Here is a 24,648-nt window from a genome sequence, read left to right on the forward strand (position 1 = left end):
GCCAATGAAGCAGGCAGCATTTCATACAAAGCTCCCTGCATTCTGCCTGTGCTTCCACACCAACCCAATTCACTGCCTTTTAGATGGTTCACATGCATTTTCTTCCTCCTCTAACCAGAATCCACTGCACAGATTCTTCCTGAAGATTCTGGCCATAACCTGTTCTGGCTGAACAGGCCCAGCTCCCTCATCCATTCCTCATAGGAGAGATGCTCCAGACCCTCAACCATCTTTGCACTCCTCCACTGGACCCACTCCAGGAGCTCCATGTCTCTCTTGTACTGGGGAGCCCAGAGCTCAGCACATGTCCTAGGGGAGCCTTCACCAGGGCTGAGCAGAGGAACAGGATCACCTTCCTGACCTGCTGGCAATACTTCTCCTAATGGCCTCCAGGACAGCATTGGCCTTCTTGGCCACAGGGGCACGCTGATGTCCAAGCAGGACTCCCAGGTACCTCTGCAGAGCTGCTTCCCAGCTGATCAGCCAAGGTCAGATGGGTCTCATGTCCAGCAGGTCAAACAGGGAATACAACCCAAAGTCATTTAGAAACCAAATGGATCAGATTTTTCAATGACTTTCTTGACCATGAAATCAAATGGACATAGACTATTAACAAGGACACGATTACAGGAGTGCATCGACTTCAAATGTTACAAATTCCCAGTTATTCCCACATTAACCCTTACCAGGATCCTTAACAGCTGCCTCATACACAGTATAGTGCAAATACTTCGCTCTAAGCAAGGTCAAGACTTTACACAAAATTCAGCAATGGCCTCTGTTCTACAGCTGTATCAGTGGGTGCTCTGAAAAGATTTACACCTTCTGAGCACTGCCTCAAACCTGCCTCATCAGGTGTGCTTCACCCAAAGTTCAGCCCTGATCCCAGCTGTAACCCTGAGTCAGCAACCTCTGCCTGCCCAGCAGGGAGCTCCTGCCAGCGTCAACACTGAATTCCCTGGCATGGCTGGCAGCACACCCAGCTTGCGGGTCACTGAGTCTCCACCCTCTGCCCCGTGTTTGATGTTGGCCTCACCACAATCTCACATTTAAACCCTTTCTAATTGTGTTTGGGTGACAAAACACCAGAGCAAACCCAGGTTGCCACCAGCCTAACTCAAGTTCATCATGCCCTCATAGCTCATCCATGTACCCAATCCCAAATTATGGCCCCTTTTTTCTGACACAATTTTAACAGCAAGTAGGTGGTTGATTCTACCATGTCCTCTACAGAGTACAGGGTACCAAAATTTTGTTATTCAAAATCAGTTCAGGCAGATTTTGGATGTTTTTCAGCAAAAAAATTGCAGAGAACCACAAGTGGTTTTAATGTCAGACCTCCTGCACTTTGGTGCACTCAAGAAGAAAAATGATTTCTCAGAATAAAGCAGAGAAACCCTGCTGCTTCTCAGTTCTATGTTGCTGCCAGACCCAAAACTCTGCAAAGGTACTGTGCACCCCATGGTAGTGAGCTGGTACAGTAGCTTGAAGCATTTGGGAATAAGGAGAACTGATTCCATGGTCCACTGCAGTCTTTCTGAGCCCTCAGAGGAGGTTCCATCACAAGATGATTCCAGGTTTTCATAACACTGACTTTTGGAAGAGGATACTGACCTAGTGCAGTAGTTTAGTTTTCCCTTACATCAAACTGACTCACCCTGCTCTGATACCAGCTCACAATTCTCTCTTAATTGGGAAAATCACTAGAATAGTACTCACTGCCAGAATTCTGGGTCATAAAGTCATTCTCTGACTCACAAGAAGGTTTACAACAGCTGTGGCAGTGATATGTACTGCAGGTGAGTCATGTTGAACTGTCATAGACAGGTAGAAGAATTATAAAAGAAAGGCCTTATGAAATCAGGCCTCACTCTGCTAAAATTGCCAAAGCTGGCCTGTCATTTCTTCTAAGTGCAGCTAACAAACAATTTGCAAGTTCCTATGTGAAGCTATTTTGAGAATGAGAAGTTAATTTAATACAACAATCTATTCTGAGGGTGAAAACCAAATGCACCTGTGTAAACAATACTCTTTGTCCCATGAGGACCCACAAAAGAAAAATGTAAACATATCTAGAAAGAGAAAATTTGATAGGCATATACAGCAGCCCTCACTGACCAATGAACTGAGCTTCACTGTATTGCTGACCAATTAGGTTTAACACAGTGCCTGCTGATATTTCCTACAAATATGAGCTCTGATAATAAAGAATTGGCTTTCTGCATGAAGAAAATGGATTCTCGGCTGATTTATTCCAACATGTGGTGACCCCAAAGACTCAATCAATGTGAATTTAACACGAAGAAAAGAAACTACGGAAATACACTTTTACCATCTCATACAACTCCAGCTAGAGGTGTCTACAGACACAGCATCTCCAAAGTGTCTGGTTTGTAGTTTTTAACAAATGCTGCACTAGGACGAGTCAGGATCAAGTCACTGAAAGTCTTGCTGGAAATTCTCCTTGTTTGCTTCCCCATGCTGCTGCTTGGTTTGTGAAATTTCATTTTCCAGCTGCACAATTGTTACAGGGCTTGCAAGGGTAGCATTGTGAAGAGAGAGGCAAGAATGTTGACCTCATGTTCAGAAGGCTGGATTTATTATTTTATGATATATATGTTACATTATGACTACACCAATAGGAATAGAGAAAAAAGTTCTCAGAAGCTTGCTATGCTAAAAATAGAAAAGGAATGAATAAACAAAGGAGCTCTCTCTGATTCTGTCCCAGAGAGAGCTTGGCCCCTGATTGGCCCTTAATTGTACACATCCAACATGGGCCAATCACAGGTGCACCTGTTGCATTTCACGGCAGCAGATAACCATTGTTTACATTCCTTTTCTGGGGCCTCAGCTTCCCAGAAGGAAAAATCCCAAGGAAAGGATTTTTATGAAAAGATGTTGGTGACACACAATAGTTCGTTCAATCTCATGACTTTTACTGACAAGAGAGACCCCTGCGGATTCCATTTCTCGCAGCTTAGCCCCAGCTGTGAGCTGCATGTTCTTCCTCTGCCAGTTCAGGTCTTGAATGTTTTTCCTCCATTTCTGAAGCTCTTCCTGGGCATGTTCTATCATATGAACTAGGCGTTCCTTGCACAACGCCCAGGCGTTGCAGCCATGCTGGGACATGAGCTTCAGGTTCTCGATGCGCACGGTGCTCCAGCTGTGCCATGGAATTGTTCACATGCTCCTGATACGCCATGATGTCGTTCATCTGCCTGGAGGATGGGGCAGGCAGCTCATCCCTCTTCATACTGAGTAGTTCCAGGGGCTGCCAGGTGCTCAAACTTGTTCTGCATGAGCTTGGTCTCAAAGTCGCTGTAGTCATGCACGGGCAGGCCACTGAGGTAGTTCTTGGTTGGTTGGTACTGCTGTGTCTCCCCCTCCACCAGCCCCACAGCCACCTCCTGCACACCCCGTGCCTCCCAGCCCTGGTTAAGCAGGGCAGCACACCCACCACCACCTCCCTGGCCACCAGCCCCTGGCCCAACACCTTGGCCGCGGCTGCGCGCACTCACGTCTCGCCCAGCAGGACCACACACAGCTCCGCTCCCCTGTGCGCCTGCGGCTCTCCTCTTCTCCCAAGATTATTTGCAGCAATTAATTTTAAGTACTTAACTAAGTCCTATAGCACTGAATTTTATCTGCAGCAGTTCTTTAAAATTTATAAATAATTTGCTCACACAAAAAAGAATTTTTACTGCTGAAGCAAAGTCAGAATACAACCTGACACTCTGTGGGTCAGGGTGTTAGTAGCAGTTCAAATAAATGGTGGCTGCAGTTTTCCTGGAGTGACAAATATGGTTCTGTTGAAGCAATGATCTTGTAGAAAGGCGTAGTTTTTCTCTGAAGTTCCAGTGGTGGCATAGAAGAGTCTAGTTTTCCCCTGGGAATCCAGTGAATAAAAGCTCCCTGGTGTTCCAAATCTCGTGAATGCTTGGCTCCTACCCCTGGGCAGAGCATCTCTCAATGGCATGATGTAATTTTATCAGCCATGCAGTGAGACTCAATGGCCCATGAACAGCAGATATCTCCTGGAAGGGGGATGGGTTGTCCAGATTAAGAACACTGTCCCACCTGGTTTTAACAGGTGGTGATAGAAAATGTCCTTCTGGTTACATCTTGTATTGCTAGCTAAGACAGTTAATGTAAGATATATAGCTGTTTTCTTTTAAGAGATGACTCTGACTAAAACAGCTGTGATGAAACACTGATAAACACCTGTTTGTAGGTAAAGAAGATACAGCATGTTCACCCTTGATTTTGTCAAAGATTTTATTGCTTCTTACAATCTCTACTGTTTTATGTTCCATAGATAACATAGAAGAGTCAGTTATGATTTTACATTATGCCTGTTACTGATTGTAAGCTGGTTTAGAGTTTTCCTTTGTTTCATTTTGCTGTCATAGGTACATGGCTGTTCAGAAAGGTGTTATCTCAATTTCCTAAGATGGTAACCACTGATACATTGATTATATTATGTGAATTTACTGATTTTATAATAGGCATTATTCATAAGATGTTATTACTGTATTTATAGCTGGCTTCTTATATGCTTTAATATCTCTCTGTGTAATTACCTAAAAGACGTGCACTTTCAGGAACCTTCATTTTTGTTCTCTAGCTGTTTATGCATCTCTTAGACCAAATACGTAAATTATTGCATTGCCTTATAATGATACATTCATTGTTCTACAACAAAAGATTTGATAATGCTTTATTGTCCACTCACTTTTCAGGAACACAAAATTTTAAAAATTAAGTTCCTTAGACACTTCTCTCCACTGAAATCAAAAGCAGCTTTTTTTAAAATTCAGAAGCTAAAATTTTAGCTGATATAAATTTTCTGCCAGGCATTAAATTTGTGGAGGCATACTAGTTTAAAACAGCTCAGAATGTGATTTTAGATTAATGGGACAAACCCCCATGTTTATTGATTATGTAACTGCAACTGCAGATATGTCTCAAGTGCAGCATGCAATGTATGTACCAGCATATAATGAAATTTTCCATGCATATTCAGAAGTAGAAAATGTTCTTTTCAATTTAAATTTATGATGTTTAAAGAAATAAATACTTTTGCATGTTCAAATAAAGAATTCCAGTGAATAAAGTTAAGAAAATACATAAAATGTTAGTTAAAGGAATTACTGATTTTTAGTGAATGGATAGAGAGGTAATCACTTACTTTGTAGGCCACCAATTGAGCATTAAATCCTTTGTGCAGTAAGGCTACTAAAACTAACACCACAAACCAAACTTTAAAATAGTCATGCCAAAGCACTGGCACAGCCTCTGGTCTCCAGCCAGAGGTTGTGAAGTGTGTGCTTAACAAGTCACAAGCATTTTTGGGACAACTGATCTGAGGGGAAAAAGGATTACAAGGGCTACAGCCCAGTACCAACTAATCACTAGGAAAACCAAATGGGCTTTAGAAGTACTGTGAGATTGTTTCCTCCTTCCTATTACTTCTAGACAATAATACTAGTTCACGTATTAGGTGCTGGGTTTTTATGAGTACAAAATGAATCGCCTTCTGTGGAACAAAGTGGGTTTATAGATGAGGAACTAACCAGTTGCTGAGGCATCTCTAAGGCTACAGTCGTGTCTCTGGCTCGAGAACGCATCAGCCTTCCACCTCCTGCCCTGTGGGAGCAAACCCAGCAGAGGCATCGCAGTGTTTTCAAGCGGCCTTCGAGCCCCCTCTGAGCAGAGATGCCGGGGGTGCCGCGGGCAGTCAGCTGCCGTCAGCTCCCCTCAGGAGCCCACAGCGGGGCCGGGGGGGACTGCCCTCACACTGGGGCCGGGGGGGGAGGCTGCCCTCACAGCGGGGCCGGGGGGGGAGGCTGCCCTCACAGCGGGGCCGGGGGGGGAGGCTGCCCGCACACCGGGGCCGGGGGGGGAGGCTGCCCGCACACCGGGGCCGGCCGGCCGAGCCCGCCGCCCCCGGGCATCACTGCGGCAGCGGCCCCGGCGCTCCGGGGGCCGGGCCGGCTGCTCCCGCTCGCTGCCTGGCTGTTTCATTCATGCTTTCTCCCTCGCCATCTCCCTCTCCGACTGAGGGGAAACGGGAGCGCGCGTGGGCGGCCGCTGGAAGGCTCCCTGTCAGTCAAGCGGCCGAGCTGAAAAGAAGGCGAGCGAGGGAGAAGGAGGCAGAACAGCTTTCCCGGGGGAGGGGGCGGCTGTTGTCGGCTGCCAGCCTCGCAGCCCTTCCCGGGGGCACCTGCAGAGACGGGCTAGGGGGAAGGTGGGAGCGGTGTTGCACCACAGACCTGCCCGCCGGGGTGGGAAGCGGCTCTTTCCTGCCGTTCGTCACCTGTCCCCCCCCCCCTCCACACACACGCACTCAGCGGCGACGGGGCGGGGGGCGGCGGCCGCCCTGTCTGGCGAGCGCCAGGCCCAGGGTCCGTACCCCCGGCCCTGAGGGGGCTGCCCGTACGTGTCTGCGGAGCAGCGGAGGGGGCGAGCCCGGGGGTGTCAGCAGTGGGGGTACGTGGGGCAGCGTATCCCCTCAGCTCTCCGTAGGACCGGGGAACTTCCCCAGGCTGAGGGGGGCTCCGTGGTGCCGGCCCCAGCCGCAGGGCGAGGAGGCTTTCGAGGGGAGGCTCGGGGCAAGTCGCACGCTTTCGGGCGTGGGGGCGGCCCCGCAGCGGCTGAGGTGGGCTGGCGCTCGGTACCGGCAGGGGAGGGGAGCGGGCGGCTGCCGACGGCGGGAGCGGGGCTCGGCGGGGGAGAGCCCGCTGTCCCCACCGTGCCGCAGCGCAGCCTTTGTGCTCCCTCCGCACCTGAGCGCCGGGCTGGGAGGGACGGCGCAGGTGGAGGCGGGCACGGCAGCAGCTGCGGCGCATCCCCGGAGCCGGGGCGTGGAGGTAAGGCGAGGCTGTGCCGTGCTGCGACGGCGGCTCCCGGGGCTGCGGGGGGCGGCTGCACGCCGGAGGCTGTGCCTCGGGCCGGCGGCGGGGGCGGCGGGCAGGGCACGTCCCTTGCCTGGCTTTTCCTGCAGCCGTTTCCCGCTCCGTCCTGCTGCACGCAGAGAGATGCAACAGCGGCAGCCCGGTCCCCTGGGGAAGGACGGGGCTCGGAGGTGGACGAGCGGCATCAGCATTGCCGGTGCGCGGTGAGGCTGCCGGGCGCGGGGCTGGGGCCGGGGCCGGGGGCAGCGGCCGGCGGTGCCCGCGCAGCCCCGCGGAGCGCTGAGGCGGCCCGGCCCGGCTCCTCCGGGGCCGCTCGCAGCCCCGGGCCGTCCGCTCCGCTCCGCGCCCTCAGGGCCCGGGCGCAAGGCTGGGCTTTTCCCCCGCCACACAACGCCGAGACACGCGGAGCTGATGCCGGTGCTTGGGCAGGGCTGGGGGGTTTGGGGGAGGCTGCTTTCGAACCGGCACAGCCGGCAGTTAACTAGCGGCTGCAGTTAAAATTTTAGCAGCAGCAGCAACAGCTTTGCGATGCTTTCCGGGAATGCTGCTGCCTGGGAGCTGATGTTCCAGGCGGCCCGCGGTACGGGCCATCTCTCTCCTAGATGGCAGTGCTGAGAGCAGGATAGCTGCCGGTGTAGGCAATGAAGTGCTGGGAGCCTGGAGTCCTGTGCAGCTGGATTTTGGCAGAGTTAAGGGTGGAACGGAATAGCATTCACGTGTGCCCTGTGAGCTAATTTGCAATCATGACAATTTTTTCCTTCAAACTTTACATATGGCTATCTTGTTATGCAATTGCGTTTTGGTGAGGCTGGGATTGTTATATTATGTGAGAAAGGAAAAATGAATGGAGTAGGTTAAGCCTTTTATATTGCAGTGTTATTTACAAAGTTGTCGAGGTTCGGATCCAGTTCAGCTGGCTGCCACCTGATTGGCAACGATTTACAGCTGGTGGCCAGGTTCTGTGTTTGTGTTAGAGCAATAAATCACGGATTCAGAAGAAATAAGGCTGCATTACCCTGTCCTTTTTTTTTTGTTTACTTCCAACATGTTGCATATACTGAGGAAGCAATTTTTTTATTTGATTGCAATGCTTCGTTAGTCAGTTTGAGATTATAACTTCCTTGTTGTATAAATTGTGCAGTTAATCAGGTTCACATCTCAGACAGACCCAGAGCTCATGTTGATTTCAGCTCAAGTTGTGTGGTGCATGACAAGGGTGCTGAATTTTACTGTGTGGGATAGCTGAAGCAAATTTTCTCACTGCTTGCTCTACTTCCAGTTTGTTCCTTTGGAGGAGCAGAATGTAGTGATTTTGCCGATGCTCTCATTGATATATTTGAGTTCATGTTGTACATCTGAGGCCCAGGATAGTTCAGGGGCTCAATGTGTGTCCATTGACAGAGAAAATGTAACCAGTTGACTTGAATTGGATGAAATAGACATGAGAATTCTTACTCTACATTTGCATGTAATGAGTCCAAACGTTCTCAGTAGGCATGTGCAGAAAGGTAAGCACATCACATCTGGTTGTTTTATTCCTTTTGTTACAATTGAACAGGCATTATTCTCTGTGGGATTGTGTTGTTGGTTTGTTAGGTTTTTTTACTTCTTATTTAGCTTATTATGGTTTAAAGGCTTTAAAATGTTTGTCACTCCACTGCAGAAAGAGTTGCCAACTGGATGTCATGCATGTAAAACTAGAACAAGAGCCTTTAAATAGCAAAACCATCAATTTAGTAACAATTTAGTGTGATAAATGGCAGAATGCACAAAAAGAATGCAAATCTGAGCAATTATAGCATGCATCTTTTGGTATTAATATTGATTAAGTACAAAGCACAAAAGGGAAATAAACACATACAGCTTTTAAGTGCCTAAACTGGTTTGAAATGGAAGAGCTGTTTTCTGTTATATATTTTTTCTGTTACATGGTTTATGCTTTAAAAACAAGCATGGGGCGGGGGAAAGATCAGAGAAGAGAAGTTTTTACAAGCATTTCTTTTGTTTTCTGGATCTCAGAATTCCATTGTGTAGCAGGATGCTTTCCAGTATCTGCTTTCTCAGTATCTGGAAAGGCAGATGTTGCTGCAGCAGGAGCAATTATACTGATTTGCAGCACAGTTTAAAAAAACCCCAGTTCTTTCTGCCTCTGTCTAAAAAGGTCAGCCATGGTTTGGGCTTGTCAACAGAAGAGATGAGACAGGGAAGTTAAGTTTGTTCAACAAAGGGAGTGAAGTAATGTACAATTAGGAAATTTCTATTTCAGGAATGAGTAAATTTCCCTAACCAACTGCACGGAAGAATTTCGCTTGCTTGGTTTTCCCTCACAATTGCCCATAAGCCAAGCCTTTGTGGAAGGCAGGGGGTTTGGTTGGCTGATCACTCTTCTGTGGAATGTTGAGTCCAAAGGCAGAAGAGGCAGTGGAGACTTGAGGCGTGTAGGCTTTTGTAGAAGAGCTTTTCTGACTTACAGCTTTTCAAAAGGTGCATGACAGAGTCCCATAACTGAGAATTTTGCTCTCACAGTTAAATTTCGGTTCCCTGCTTACCCTGTGTAGGCCACAGGAGCGTGTGACTGATGTGACCCAAGATTCAACCTACGATAGGGCCGGCTTCTTGGTTTGAACTGATGCTTAGAGACTTTATCTTGAGATTTCAGAGATAATGTGCTTCTACATTAGAGAATATTTGGGACTTCCTTGCAAAGGGAACATGCAAATGAAATGTAAGAACTGGAGGACTGATTTGCACTAAAGCATCTTTAGCAGAATCAGGCCAGCATGTGTGTGCTGTATGTATTCATGCTACCACAGAGAGAGCAAGCTATGATAGTCAAGAAAGGCAAGGGTTTTGAACATCTCTGGAACATCACAGTATTTTTTATTTCATGATGGAGCTCATGTTCTTTTCAGACTCCTCTCCTAATTCTACCCAGAATTAAGACTGTCTTGATTGTACCCAGAACCAGACTATCCTGTGATTTTGAGCAACTTTAAAGAGTATGGTAATAATTCACATCTCAAAAATCAGATTCAAGCTCCTGTGTTGTAAGAGTCCTGATCCATGACCAGCTAGAATGCCAGTAAGTAGTATGTTACTGGGTTGTGTTTGTCCTTTCTTGTTTAGTGACCTGCTGCATGTAGCCTGACTCCTAACCTCTTTGGGGCAGGAGCAGCCTTTCCCAAGAGCAAGGAACCTCCCTAAGAGTAGAAACTTCTCTAGGGCTTAGATCCTTGTTTGCAGCTCTAGAAGATGGATGTAATAGAAAGTATCAGTCTGGTAACCCTGGTTTAAGGTCATGAGTAGCTGCCAAAAATATTTACTATTTTTAGGAGTTGGATCTCTAGCATAAAAATTTTATTTCTTGTTTGTTTTGCAATTCAGTATGATATTTAGTTTCATTCTGTGTTTTACTTCTGTGTGTATGGGTAAAACAGCAAGACAGTGTAACTTTCTGTATTTTTATATCAATTCTGTCCTGTGGACACAACTGCATGTGCTAACAGGAGCTCATTTTTATTGCCCTTCAGGTATAAGCAACTTGCTTAAGTTACAGGGAGGTTGGGACCTGCCTTGTCTATCATCAGACAGGTAACTTTTGTTATTAAAATGTTTAATAAAGTCACTTAGACCATCTTTTAGAAAAGAATTAAATATGCGAGGCTGGGCTCAAACAGCAGTGAGTGCCAGCAAGAGTGAAAACCACATGTAATATATTTTATGTACATGCATTTGTTTAGGATGATGGCTGTCTTTGTCATCCTGTGTGTGCAAACTTGTTACTTCCAGACGGGCTGGAGTTTCAGGCAGGTTCTGAAAGCTTCAGTGAGAAGTTACCAGTCCCTGCAGCGTGCAGAGCCTGCTCCACTGCCACACCCACAGCTAACATCACCATCTAAACTGATGTCTGTGTGGATGCACTGCTTCATCAAACTGCATAAGCTACAACACAGCTGGTCTTGATCACACTGCTTTTTAAAAATCATTCCAGTGTTGTAGTCTGTGTACAGCTAGAATTGTTCTGCCCCTTGATTATCTACAGATCAGGTTTCATTAGAAGTGCTGATGAGCATCCAAGACTCTGAAGGCAGCAGTTTTGTGCAAGATAAGAATGTTCCTTAAAGAAGCTGATGGGGGATAAAGTTGCTAGCAGACACTGACAGCATAAGGTGTCACTGTAGTCTAGTCTGAAATTGCATGTCTGAAGGACAATTGGATGTCCTTGGCTTTACAAGAAGTTTTTGTACTGAAGAAACTTGATAGTGGGTTAGAAACTGCTTTCAGGAGCTGTGTAGATACGTTTGTTTCTGTTCAGTTGAGTTGTTACAACTATGGAGCAATTAGGGTTTGTTTTTTTCCTGTAAGTGAGTGTGAATTTGAAGCACTCTACATTAGAGGAAGACATTAAATTTATCCTGATGAACCTGTGATCTGCACCTGTCAGTTCTCAATGACTTTCCTTCCAGAGCTGCTTAGAAGTCAAGGAAATGGATGGTGTAAGCTGTATAATATAACTGGTTCCAAAAGGGTCTCTGTTTGGAAGATATGTATTCCAAATCTGTTGCTTCATTTGCTGAAGGCTCTTTGAAACCTGCAGTTGACCAAGGTCACGAAGTTCTTGATGTAATTAAATATGCAAAATATCTCATATGAATAATTTCCATACCCTTGCAGAACTTTTTGTTTAATCCCTGAGCCCTTTTGCAGCATAGGCTCCTGTCAATAGGGAATGGATTGAAAGTTGGGAGACCAAGACACCAACACTGCATGTGATGTTCTGAAATACATTCTGCAGTTGTAACCACAATATTAAATACAAACTCAACACAATTCTTGATAGATAAATGATTGAACACTGCTCTGGGGAAAAAACCCCTATCACTAGTTATTTTAGTGGGCAAGTCCAGTGGACTTAGGTTTTTCCATTTCAAAAAGTGGAAGAATTTTATTTCTGCCTAATATTTCCTTTCATCTTCATTATACAGTCCTTGTAAAAAAAACAATAAATGCAAAATATGGTTCTATTTGTATTTGCAAATAGGCAGTTATCAAATGCTATCTCTCATTCCTATGTGACCCCAAGAGATGGGGGAGATGGATTTATTTAATTGGGAAATTGAGGGCTAATCTACATATGGAAATTCACAAAGATTAGCATACCAAGCTTATTTTCCACACACATGTGACCCTTATGCAATCAGACTGTGAACTGGAAATATTTGAACTGAGTATTTGGAATGGCTATTCTGGTTTGTAGCCAGACTCTTAGATTTTAATTAGTACTGCAGCAATTGGTGAAATCAAATCTAAACCTAAAGGAGAATAAAACAATGAAAGGAGCCCTCTAACAGTGCAAGTAGAGATGTAGCAAGAGCACAAAGATCTTTGAGGTACATGTGCTTTGGCAAAGACACACGTTTTCATCTGTGAACCCAATATGAGAAGTTAAGGTTAAAAATCCTCTTAGATATCCATTCCTTTGTTTGTTCTGTATATGTTGAGTGAACAGAATATTGTCAGTTTGGAGGAACACTTTGTATTTACAGCTGCAGATGTTTCTTCAGGTGATGAAGTATCTTGTGTTACTAGTGCAGCAAAGTGACTCTGGCATTGGACTCAACCTCTGTGGGTCCCTTCCACCTTAGAATATTCTGTGATAAACATTTGTTACTTCTTGAAATGCATGATTACTGAAATCACAATTTTACCTAGAAATCCCTGTGTCCCTAGATCCAATGAGTTCTGTGTGTCTGGAGATGTCTTTATTCAAGTCTGAGGAGTACAGATAAAGATAACTCATATTAAGTACTATTAAGAATTAGATGTGGAGAATTGGCATACGAATAGCACTAGTCTGTAAAATTAAGTCTGTTAAATATAAAATTGTTTTAAATAAATGGCAAAGGAAGAGTAGACACCTGACACTGGGGGTTATTGATGCAAAGGAGCAAACAAGATGCTTGAAGGAAATTGATCTTTCAAAAATAAAAGGGAATTATTTGTTAAAAATCATTAAGCAGTTTAGACTTTCTTTGTAGTGCACAAGGTTGTTTCTCATATCACACTCTGAAGTAATTGACAGTGGCGTATTTACACTGTGTGACCTCATCAACCCAAAAGATTGTCAAAAGACATATTATAACAAATCAGGTGTGGCTTGTGAGAAAATATGGCCTAAAATTGTGAATGAATTTAAATTGAAAAGCTTTTCTAAAAGTGTTTTATTGAGGAAATATACCTTAGGATGTTTTGTTTACCTTCAGTTATTTAATATTTAATTTTTAGTTTTTTAACAACCTACCTGTATTGTTTCTGACTTTCATAGAAGCAGCGACTTGAAGCTTTCACATTCTTAAAGATTGAACAGGACCATTCATGTTTACTAATATAAGGTTTGTGCACAGCTCCATTATTGAAACTATAGCAAACTACTCAGGTTATTGTTTCATAAATAGTTTAGTTCCCTTCTGATTTCACCTCTTAGTGAGGGTGGCTTAGATAAATTTAGGTAGTGACTTCATTTGGACTAGTGTATACATCACTTTCTAGATGAGGTTGTATTTTTTTTCTCCCCTAATTCCACACTCCAGAAAATAGCAATCCTTGTGGTTTCTCCCCTGAGACAAACATTTCCTTCTTCCCCTCTAGATAGTTGCTGCTCCCCTTCACTGGAAAACCATATTCTGTTCATAACACCAGTGATATGACCTCTAATGGTATCTTAGACAGTGTTAGAAAATACAAATGGCATTTGGTAAAGACCTCTCTGGATATTGTTGAATACCCAAAACCACTGGGGGGAAAAAAGCTCAGAATTTTGCACAGTGAGGGTATTTGCTCTAAATTTTCTCTCAGTTGCTATAAATAATATCCATTTTCATAATAGATGACTTGCAGTCTGTAAAAGCAGGTCATTCCAATTATTACCTTACTTCTCTTCCTGTTTCAATGGCAGAAGATTTTTAGCAGCCAACAGCATTGCAGGCATTTTTAGGTGGATGTGACCACTTCATGGATGCAAGATAAGGGGAAGGTTCCACTGGGGTACAGGAAGCTTTGTGTCCTTTGGCAAGGCAGGATTTAAAAGGCCAAACTTACAATTGTCTGGGGTTTTGTAGCCCCATTCCTGCCTCCCACCAGCTTGCCTGGAGCACGGCTTTACTTCACTGGTGTGTAGTGAGAGCTGTCAAGTGAACATTAAAGGGGTGGGGAGAACAGCTCTTGAGAAGTTCCTCCTTTGGTTGAGAGAAGTCCAGGGGAGCAGAACAGCCTGTTGGACCTGCTCATTGACCCCAGCTGGTCTCTGAAATTTGGGTTGTCACAAGCAGTCCATGGGGTGTAGGTTGGCAGTTGTCACATGCAGCTGTGGTGACAACACAAACAGCAGAAGCTTTCCCACACTCTGGAGACCTGTTCTTACAATTACCTGTTGATTAGCTGCCTACCCAAAAGGCAGGCTGGTGGATCTCCCTGGATGCATTCCATATTTTTCATTTTGCAGTTCATACTGATGTCTTGGAACTGACCAAAATTGCGGGATAATTAAAATACAGGTGTATACTCACATAAAATGCTAAGGAAAGCAGACCTCTGCAGGTCTGCTAATGGCAGTGAGAATCCATATGGGCTTGAGGTTTCATTTTTCTCTATTTGTGCAAGATTTAGGTCATAATGTTTAGGTCAGGACACTTAGAAGTAAGCTAGGCATCTTGACTCAGCCTCCCTAAGAGAGTATTTGTTTTACCAGAGATGTTATTTGAAGCATTCTTGGATATGTGATACCACTTTTGAATTTACAGTCAGTTCAATGAATTACACTTGCCTGTTTGGGTTTTTTTGTGGGTTTTTTTGTTTTTTTTTTTTTTTTTTTTGTGTTGTTGTGGTTTTTTGTTTTGTTTTGGTTTGTGGTTTTTTTGTTGTTGTTGTTCAGTTCTGTGTTTTAATGCAGGTAACGTGTGCTTAAATATGTTTTTTTCCTCATCCAGAGATTCTGGGGAAGGGAATTCATTTTATTCATCAGGCAGGGCATTTTTTCCTGGTGGTTCTGCTGAGTCCTTTTTACTTTTAGGAACAGACACTTGCTGCTTCCTTCCTGTAGCTTGACTGGTTGAGTATGGCTAGGTTTGTTTATTTTCTTTTGCAGAATGCCTTCCATTTGGTACTCCAACAGCATCTGTTCCCTTGTTTTCAGTGTCAGTAACAGTGTACATTACCAGACTGGGGCTTGGCTGAAGCTGTCTCCTTCAGGAGCAGAGCCTCCCTTGCTAGTGGAGATCACTGCCACCATTCCATTACCCTGACTGAAGCCTCTGCTCCTTAAGTCTCAGAATAGCAAGCCAGAGAGGTGGAATAATTTAAGTAGTTGCCTTGTTTCATTCCTCTTCTAAACATGGAAATCAGAGCCTGCAAACATTCGTAAGATGAAATGTTGGCACAGACGTGGTAATTTCTGTGAAACTGCAGATGTGACTACTTTGTTATGAAACTGCTGGGAGCTTCAAGAATTATTGTAACAAATCCTGTGACTAAAATGCATGTAATAGCTATTTTATTGTGCTGATGATTGTGCTTTTGCATTTCAGAGCCTGTTTGGAATGGTCACATAATTAAAATAGTTATTATTTTCTTTTAAATCAGAAGAGGACTTCTCTCATACTTGCATGATGTCTGTCTTGCACCAACAGAAACAAGGAGCTGAGTGCCCAAATACTGTCTGTATTTCAGCCTCTTAGTTATTGCTTTAAACCATGTTTTCAGATGGTGCTATGTTCTTTGTGGTAACTTAATGCAAGCAAATGTAATGTTCTCCATGGTATGTACATTTTCTAATATCCCAAATTTCTAAATTATGGATATTGTCCCCAAAGCAGACACTGACATTTGCTCTTTTATCCCTTTTGAGCTTTTTTGTATCATGTACAGCAGTGACTGAATTTGTTAGGAAAAACCATCATCCCTTTGAATTTCCCATGAGGTCTCTAGCACTGTAACCCCTCAGACTCCTGACTGGAAATGCTGTTGATCTTGAACATAGTTTTGGCCATTGTCACAGGTCTGTGTGCTGCCAGTGGGCAGAAGATCACAAATGGTGATTCAGTGCTCCAAAATTATCTAGTGATGCTAAATAATGAACCAGCAATTAGGCAACAATGTTTTATCTGCAGTGTAGTCTCTGCAACTCTGAACATCAATTTTCAGTCTGTTAGCCATGAGTAGATTAGATTACATTATATTAGTTTAAATTGAGAACTGTTGCTTTGTGTTAGCCCTAGGCATGCCTTTAATGTTAAACTTACTAACTTTAATAAAGGTAGCTTTTAAACCCAAAAAAATGGCGCCAGAGGTGAGATCCTCATGGTGGCGATTCCACAGTTTAGACAAGAGAGCTTATTGTCTATGTATCCAGGATTTAGAAAAATATTTTCTTCTGCTTGGCAAGCTTGCTTCAAAGTCCTGCTAATGCTAACTCTGGCTTCACTGTGTTCTATCACAGTCTAGTGGCCTGGGATTTGTAAAGCTGTGCCTATGAGATTGCTGAGTACACTGGGAAGAGAAGGCAGTCCAAAGCTAGTTGGAATAGTGTCTGCTGTCATTTGGGAATTTGCTTTATTAAGGCATCTGGCTTACTCCCTTGGTTGTTGATGCTGAACAGAAATTGAGAATAGGTCTCTCAGCTAATTTATTGTCTGTCCTTGAAACCGGATGTTTATTCCAGTTTGGAATAGAGAGTTTCCTATCTGTGTCTACAAGCGTTTCTCCCTTCTTTTTTTCCCAGCTGATACCAACCTCTGCTGCTCTGTGCATGGCTTCCACCCTGTCCATCTGTGTCCTTCACCTCTCCAGCCCAAGTGTCAGCTCCTGTAGGTCTGTATTTCTCTTCCTCTTGGAAAGAGCTGAGTAACCTTCTGCCACAAATGTTTCAGAGCAGGGAAGTACAAACTGCTCTCTTTGTCCACTACATCCTGTCAGATTAGCAGCTTCTGATTGATAGTGATATTAGCAATTATGAAAGAAGCAGCTCTTCCCCAGGAGCTGTGAAATCCCATGGTTGTAAGGGACTTCATAGTGGCCTGAAATGAGCTGATGGCCACCACCACAGCATACATGACAGTAATTTGCTTCTAGTTTTTCCATTCCTCTTCTGCAACTGATTGCTGTGGACATCATTCTGATTCTGAGAACACAGCAGGTCTTCAGAAACATCATCCTGATGTCCTGGAAAATGCCTCATTAATCCAGCCAGCCATTTTTAGGCCTTTTCCTGCAATACTGAACTCAAGCATTGCACTTACCTGGTTGTAATTGCTAATAGTCTTCCTTGGTTGCTGCACAATTTTAGCAGCTGATGCTTCATAAATTACCAGAGGTAGAGATGAGCAGAAATCTGAGATCTTGCTAACATGTCAGGCTAGACAAAGCCTTGCTTGCTTGTCATAGTGATTCTCATGGTATTGGTCTTTTGCCCTAGAGAAGCATTTCTTTTCCTGTTGTTTGAGAACAGGTCTCAGACCTTAGATCAGTGTAAATTTCAGAGCTCCTCTGCTGAGCTAATCCTTCAATGTATTGTTTTGGAGCTGTTAATTGATGATAATTCTGGATGCTTAACGCATTTTGTTTGAGGATTTCTAAACCTTTTCCAGGCAGACTCAGACACTGGTTGGTGGGGGGAGTGGTTTTAGGGAAGCAAAGGGATTGGAAGACAGAAGAAGCTGTTTCTCTTTTGTGTGCAGTGGTGCCATGAAAAGCAAGAGCTGGAAAGGGTGAGAGAGTGATTGTTCCTATCCCCCTATGCACCTGCCAGGCTTTCACATTTGAAGAGTGTGATGCAGAAGCAGAGCTCCATCTGCTGATGTTCCCTTTTATGTGAGATAGCTCCCCAAAGAAGAGGGTTATACACAAATGCCTTTGCTGACCTGTGTTTCTGTGTCTATGTGATATCATATCTGTGGACATGTTATTAACTACTGCACAGGAAAGGAAAAGCAAGAAATCAAATCAGTTCCAGGGCTGGAGAAAGTCAGCATCCCTTTTAGTTGTATGCAGGTCATCATTTCTAAGCAAGGTTTAGCATCTCCACAAAACTTGGACCAAGATCACTTCAGACATTACCCCAAAATGAAGCTTGGTTTTTCTTCGTGCTGAACTTGGATGGCAGAGGGAACAGACTATGTGGTGTTGGCTGGTAAGAAGGGAAATTTCAAGGTCTATCCACACAGGCATAGGTATTTTTTTCTATCTGAAAGAATTCTGATACTCAGCTGAGGGGAAAAAAGTTGCTCTTCTGTTTTGGTTTGAAGTAGTGTCTAGGGAACAGGAAAACAGTGTTGGCAGCAGCTTCATTTGCTTTGAGCATTATGCCTGTCTATTCCCTGGAGAACTCATTAATTTTTAAGGCTGTGGCAGCAATAGGCTAAATGGAAACAGCAGTGATACCCTGATGGTTTGAGATAGCACATTCATCCTTTTGGGATAAGCAGTTCTGCTTCCTGCAGAGATTGTGTGGCACCCCAAGATCACTGGGTCAGTCTAACCTGAGAAGGCAGCTGTTTAGCAAACAGGAAGATGCCATTTGGTGTAATAATGGAAACAAGAAAACTCTTCTTTTTAGAGCATTCTCTGTTCTCTGAATCCTCTTAAGACTCATGTACCCTGCTACTAAACTCCACCTGTTTGCAGAAAAGGGCTTTATGTAAGAGGGTCAGGCTCTTGCCTGATGGTTTATGCTGGGGAGAAAATAGTGTGTGAAAGACAAGGTTCTGAGTTACATTGATTGCTGCTCAGTAATTGCTAGTCAGGATGAGTGTTGATTGTTGTGTTACAGGGTCTCAATGTTGTGAATGGATAAGCTTTTCATGCTTGGCTATGTTAAAGGTGGTCATGTTTCAGGTACATGTATGTATGGCTCAATGTCCAAATACTTAACAAAATCAAGTAAAATTAAGACAATACTGGCCTGCTGTAGGAAATCTTATATCAGACAGGGTGGGGAGCTCCTGAGTCCTGACCTAGGAACTGAGTTGTACTCAGCTTCCTTTCTTAGAAAGACACAGCAGACTGCCACTGCCTTCTGAGGCACAGCCTGGACTCCATGAGAAACTTGTGACTTTTTAAAGTGGGTAGGTATAGGGGGATAGAATATAAGAAAATAAAGATAGTGTAGAAAGTAATCTTACCCCTAAGGAGTTGCAGCTGGGCCAATTAACAAGGATGAGGAACAGGCCTGACTTTAACAGGCCACAGCTGTAAGCAGTGAGAAGAAGATGCTCTAAAAGAGTGGGGTGGGTGAGAGGGGAGCTGGGGTCAGGTGGCTGCTTTGTGAAAGAGAAAGAGTCAGTGCTCTGAGGAGCTGTCCACGAGAAACACCAAGAAGGTATGAAACTTTTGTGATAAGGCGACAACAGTATGGAGCCCCTGCAATAAGGTAACAACAGGTAAGTGCTTCAAAGGGGCAGTAATCAGTGCTGGGCTGCAATAAACAAGCAAGGGAGGCTGTGGCATAGCCCTGGAGACTCCATACCTGTTTGTTGTCACCTGTTACACAGCCAAATGCATGGGGCAGGATAGAATGGGGGTCCCTGCATGTCCCACTGTTGGAGCTGGGGTTCATGAGTGGGACAGCCCTGGCTGCAGCTGAGGCCTGAGGCACTCTGTGGGCAGTTCTTGGGTACACATGCATAGCTGTGAAGGTAGCAGAAGTATTGAAGGATGCAGGAGGCACTTAGGACAGTGAAGGATGGAGGCAGTCAACTGATGGATTTCCAATTGGTACTGAAAGCACTTAGTGGCTTTACTTTGAGCTTGCCATCCTTACTTTTAACCCTCCTGGCCTTACTTGAGTACTAAGATGATTTAATGTGGTCGTGAAGTGCCTCTGCCTGCCCTGTCCATTCTCTTAACAATGTCTAATGCTGCTTCCTCTCTGCACTATTGCAATCCATTTCCAAGAACTGGAAGTCAGAAGCAGTCTGTTCCAGTTGATGGGGCTGGAAACTGTGGGGGCTCCAAATTAGATACTAGATAGCTTCTAGTTAAAAAAACAATGCCAAGATACCGTGAAATACTCCTCATATAAACATCAAGGGGAGAGTAATGCTCCATCTAATGCAAATTATATTCAGTGTGTAAAGCTCTTATATGTACTGTATATTTAATCATGTTTGCAAGTTTATAGTGCTTATCTTCTGGGCCCTGCATTGTAAACATCATTGGCCCTGTGATGGAAGAAAGATCAAGCTCTTTAATGCAAGAATAATAGAGGAAGTATAGATGGACAGTGATCTAGACCACAGAAACAGCTTCCTGCTTTGAGACCCATGGATATAAATGTGAACTCAGACACTGGGGATCCCTCATTCTTTGGGGGATGCCAGCAACTTTTCTCCCACAGAGATTAGACTCAGGGGTACTTACTACCTGCAGGATTCAGCCTTAAATGCCTGCCAAAATGTTTTCTGCCTTTGAAACTTGTAATGGTTCAAAGCTTCTCATTTTTTTTTCCAAATTTTAATTTATTTTTTATTTTTAGAATTAAAACACAAAATCTAATCTACTGTGGCACTAACACTTCCCCCCACCTCCCTCCCAGAGTCTCTCTTCCTGGACTGGAACCCTGTATAAAATTTTTCAGTAAGTTCCAGGTTTCTTTTGCTAGCATATGAGAGATTTAAAACCCAAATGCTGGCAAAAACTTAACTAGCCTATTGCAAATGTGTCACTATTCATTAAGTACTCTCTAGGGTGCAGTATGTTCCTTGGTGGATTGGCTTCCTGGAAATTTAATGGCAGTTTGTGAATTGGCATCCAATTTTGTTTTTAGTCTATCTCCTGCTACTATAGAAAGCAATTTTGGTTCTGATAATTTGAGATGTTCTGTTTTGTTTTGCTTTACTTTCATGTTGTACTTTGGGCAGGAGGATGAGTCAGCTAGTGTGGTCTTTGAGAAATAGTACAAAGAAAGATTTCTTTGAGTCCACTTACTCTTCTAGAAATTAAGCAAGATATTTATGCCCAGCCATCAGTAACCAGTTGAGTTCCTATCTCACCTGTTGGTGAAGCTCATTTAAGTTCAGAAAAGGCACTTGAGACTTGTGTGTAATTCTAGCTTTACTTCTTTCCAGTAATTTTATGGGGGGTGAGATAAGAACTATAGGGTGCTGTGGGATTTACTTAGTTCCTGGTATATCTGAAGGGGAGATTATTTTGCTTCATCACATTAATGTGTTGAATTGTTTGTATTGTGAAATGCTACAACATTCTGCAGTACTTACACAATGTCCATACAGCATTTTTGTGCAATAACTTTCTAAACAACTTCATGTGTGGGAATAGTTATTGTTTAAATACTCATCCTTTTATACTGTGGCATAACTTGTATCTTTAGACAAAGTTATAAATGTTGCATAGTTTTGGGGACCTCCAGCTGTAAGACCCAAAGTAGCCTGTGTAGAAGGAATTATTTTGTGCTGAACAGCTTAGAGAACATATCATCTTTTAGAAGATCAACTCTCCTTAAAAATTACCATTACCATTTTGGTTTGAGCTTGTTTCTTGTAAAATACTTTCCAGTCACTCTGCTCTTTGTTACTTTTGTGACCTGTGCTCTGGCTCAGCTGGAAGCACACAGGCAGGCATACCCCTTCTCTGAATCAGCTCGGAATTTCATGACCAGGGCTGCACCACTCGGGTTGAGATTCATGTGGGTGGGAAGTGGCATTGTACCAGTGGTTAACTTATGGATAAAGAAAGGGGAAAGCTGTGGCTGTGCAAAGAAAGGGGTGCAGAACTGAGTAAAACTGGTGAAAGGGTGAGAGGCCACATGGCTGGACAATATCTCCTGTTTTCATATCAGATTTCTCTGATGCAGCTGCAGACTGCACCACAAGTGTCAGTGCTAATGGCCAGAAGGTGTTTGCTCTCTCTGTAGCCTCTTAGGAAGGTGACTTTGAACCATTGTGGGGATTTTGCTGGTGTTGTAAGACTGGACTCAAAACTGACTCTGTAGATCTGGTATTCTTAATACTCTCAGGAGTCCTAGGCAGAGGGATGTAGTAATTTCAATGCTTACTGTAGTGCTTTGTGAAACCCAGTGTGGGAATTGTCCTTCCTGCATGAAGACTGAGAACTAAGGGAACTATTGTGACCATTTGTAGTGGCAGGTTCTGTAGCAGAGTTTTTGTTTGTTGCGTGGGAGGCTTGGATTTCATCAGTGCAGAATTTAATTTCCCCTTTTCACCGAGGTTGGGTTTTTACAGAACTGTGACTCTGTGTATCTTGCAGAATCTGCATGAGAGCAGAGCTGATTTGTGTTGAGACAGATCTCCCACACGGCTGTGAAAACAAGTGCACAAATTCAGAGTAGCTGGGTGTAAATCTGAAGTAACTGTCATGGAGATTGATGTTCTCTCTAGGAGTTAATCTAGATTTACATCAGGAAAACTGTGACCAGAATCTCCCAGGATTCATCTTCACTAGACTTTAGTAGCTCACTAAATTAATTGCTAATTAACTTGAGATGGTTGATTATTGTGGATGCTTCCCACATATTTCTTCTTACTGTCATCAGATTTAAAGACAGAGCTCCACTAGATCAGACCAGATCTTACCTGTTCTGAACTCCTGCTTGTCAAAAGCTGTTCCCTGCAGCAAGATATTAACACTGAGCACAGCCAGCAGACATTACACAAGGAAGTAACTGCACTACACTGCAGTCCTGGGGAATCTAAACTTGTGCACATTTGGGTCAAAACCAGTGGGGACACAGCAGCCTGTATTGCTGAAGGCAGCTAAAATAAGCAAGGGGTTTAGAGAGATCCTGCAGGGTAGTCCCAGATAACCCTTAAGGCTGGCCTTGCCAGTTTCTACAGTGGAGTACAGCAGTGTCAGACTTGTCCTTGATCTAAGTGCAGTAGTCAGAGTGAAGTGGTTTCAGAACTGAGCTATCCAAGCACTGGCATGAGCTACCTCCACTCAAACAACTTCTTCCCTTGCATGGCAGAAAGCAGGTGCTTTGTTAACTCTATACAAAGGAGGTTGTAACGTGAAGTATCTCATGGTAAAATACCAGTTCACAGTATCAGGGACACTGGGAGGGAAATAGCCAGAGCTATTTCTTCAAAGTCTGACAACATTGAGGCATCCTTACTCTTCAGATTTTGCTATGAACATGACACTAAAAAACCACACATTACTTGTGTGTCTTTTGTATTGCTGGAATGAAATTGGTATCCCAAAAGGATGGGGTGTCTGATCCTGCTGTAGTCTGGGCAATGAAGTTTTATGACAGGCTTACTCGAAAAATAAATTTAGTTTCTGTTCCAGGGCCCTCCACAACAGAGGCAGAGCAGGACAGTTAAAGCAAACCATCTAGAGAACCTCTCATGCCCTTGAAAATTGTGAAAGGATCTGTGCCAGGGCTGAAAGCAAAACTAAATTAAGCTTCTATTCAATAAAAAATCCTTATTCTTAACTAAACATGTTGTTAGGTCCCATCAGGGAATGTGTCTAAACAGTCTAAATTTAAAAGTTGCCTTTTCTTTTACAAATATGCTTAAGAACCTCCCAGTCCTTGGGCATCATTTTGTACTGGTCTGCCTCCCAGCAGCCTGCAGCTTGAACTGGGAGGGCCTGGTCTGATGAACCTGCAGTGGAGATGTCAGGATACAACAAATGGGTGATCATCTTCCCTGCCTGCATGCCAGAGGGAAGGCATGGTGCCAAGCAGATCTGCGCATTAGATGACTAACAGCTCCCACACTGCCAGTGTAGGCAGGGAATATGCAATGCAGCCACATATGTGTCTCAGAACCACACCGGGTGCTTTTTATTCTTAATGTTTGGTTTTGTTTTTAAATAGGAGTTCAGATCTTTGAGCAGGATGTTTATCTCTATGCACAGAAAACAATATTGGTCATAGCTTTTAATATACGATCAAGTTTTTAGAACAACCAGCTGATGTATCTGTTGTGAGTGACATCAGAATTTCAAGTAACTGCTATAAATGCTCTCTAGGATGGCTGTGCATATCATGTGTAATTTTCTCAGTTTACCTTTATTTAGTAGCTAGAAAATAGCTTTTTAAAGAAAGTAAGATTTTTTTTTTCCTTTCTAGTGGGAATATTGTTTTAAAGCTTTGTATTTAATGTTTGGGTTCCTGTTTAATTTTTTATTAATACTTTTGCCCTGATTGCATTTTGATCACTCTTTTTTGGGTAAAATTGGTGGGAGGTGTTCACAAAAATCATTATGCTGTAACAAAGGAGTTGAATTTCATTTGATACTTGCTAAGGCTTAGTTTTACAATGCACATGTGGATGTACAATGAGCTAAACCCCCAGGGAAGTCCTGTAAGTAGAGTGCAGTTCGCCTCAGCATTTAATCTAGCAGTGAGCTTCCTCTGAAGAGGGTCCCCTTTTCTTTTCCTCAGTGGTGGCTAACCCACACCCCACCCAATTAATTTATTTTCTGTCAATTCTGCAAGCTGCAGCAGCCTTGCTGCTGCATGGATAGCTAATCAAGGGGGATAGGATGCAGTAGAGGAAACTGAACAGGGTGAGCAAACAAACCCCTCTCCTTCTGCAGCAGTGAAAGGTTAGATCTTGCTAAATGCAACACAAAGTGAACTTCAAGTGTTTATGGTTTGGATGGTGGACTCATACAAATTCCTCAAGAAATATTAAGGATCCCTCTGAGCTAAGAGCTCTACAACCACAGAATGGTAGGCAGTCTCTTGAAC

The 24,648-nt window shown here is 43.7% G+C and overlaps 1 protein-coding gene and 1 pseudogene across 4 annotated transcripts in view; one reads left to right on the forward strand and one right to left on the reverse strand.

The window, feature by feature from the left end:
* Positions 1–2,436: 2,436 nt before the first annotated feature.
* Positions 2,437–6,027, reverse strand: LOC131084377 (pre-mRNA-splicing factor SPF27-like; annotated as a pseudogene).
* A 492-nt stretch (positions 6,028–6,519) lies between these two features.
* Positions 6,520–24,648, forward strand: part of PTPN5 (protein tyrosine phosphatase non-receptor type 5) — a 77,747-nt gene continuing 59,618 nt past the window's right edge. Inside the window, exon 1 of one of the 4 annotated variants that reach the window (XM_058026896.1) lies at positions 6,520–6,661. The gene's annotated coding sequence lies outside the window, so the exon portion shown is untranslated. Of the gene's footprint in view, positions 6,662–6,739; positions 6,873–6,956; positions 7,121–24,648 lie in introns of those variants that run through there. The other 3 variants (XM_058026895.1, XM_058026894.1, XM_058026897.1) reach the window with 3 other exon arrangements.

This window comes from Melospiza georgiana, chromosome 6 (genome assembly GCF_028018845.1).
Source record: "Melospiza georgiana isolate bMelGeo1 chromosome 6, bMelGeo1.pri, whole genome shotgun sequence".
NCBI classification, from domain to species: domain Eukaryota; kingdom Metazoa; phylum Chordata; class Aves; order Passeriformes; family Passerellidae; genus Melospiza; species Melospiza georgiana.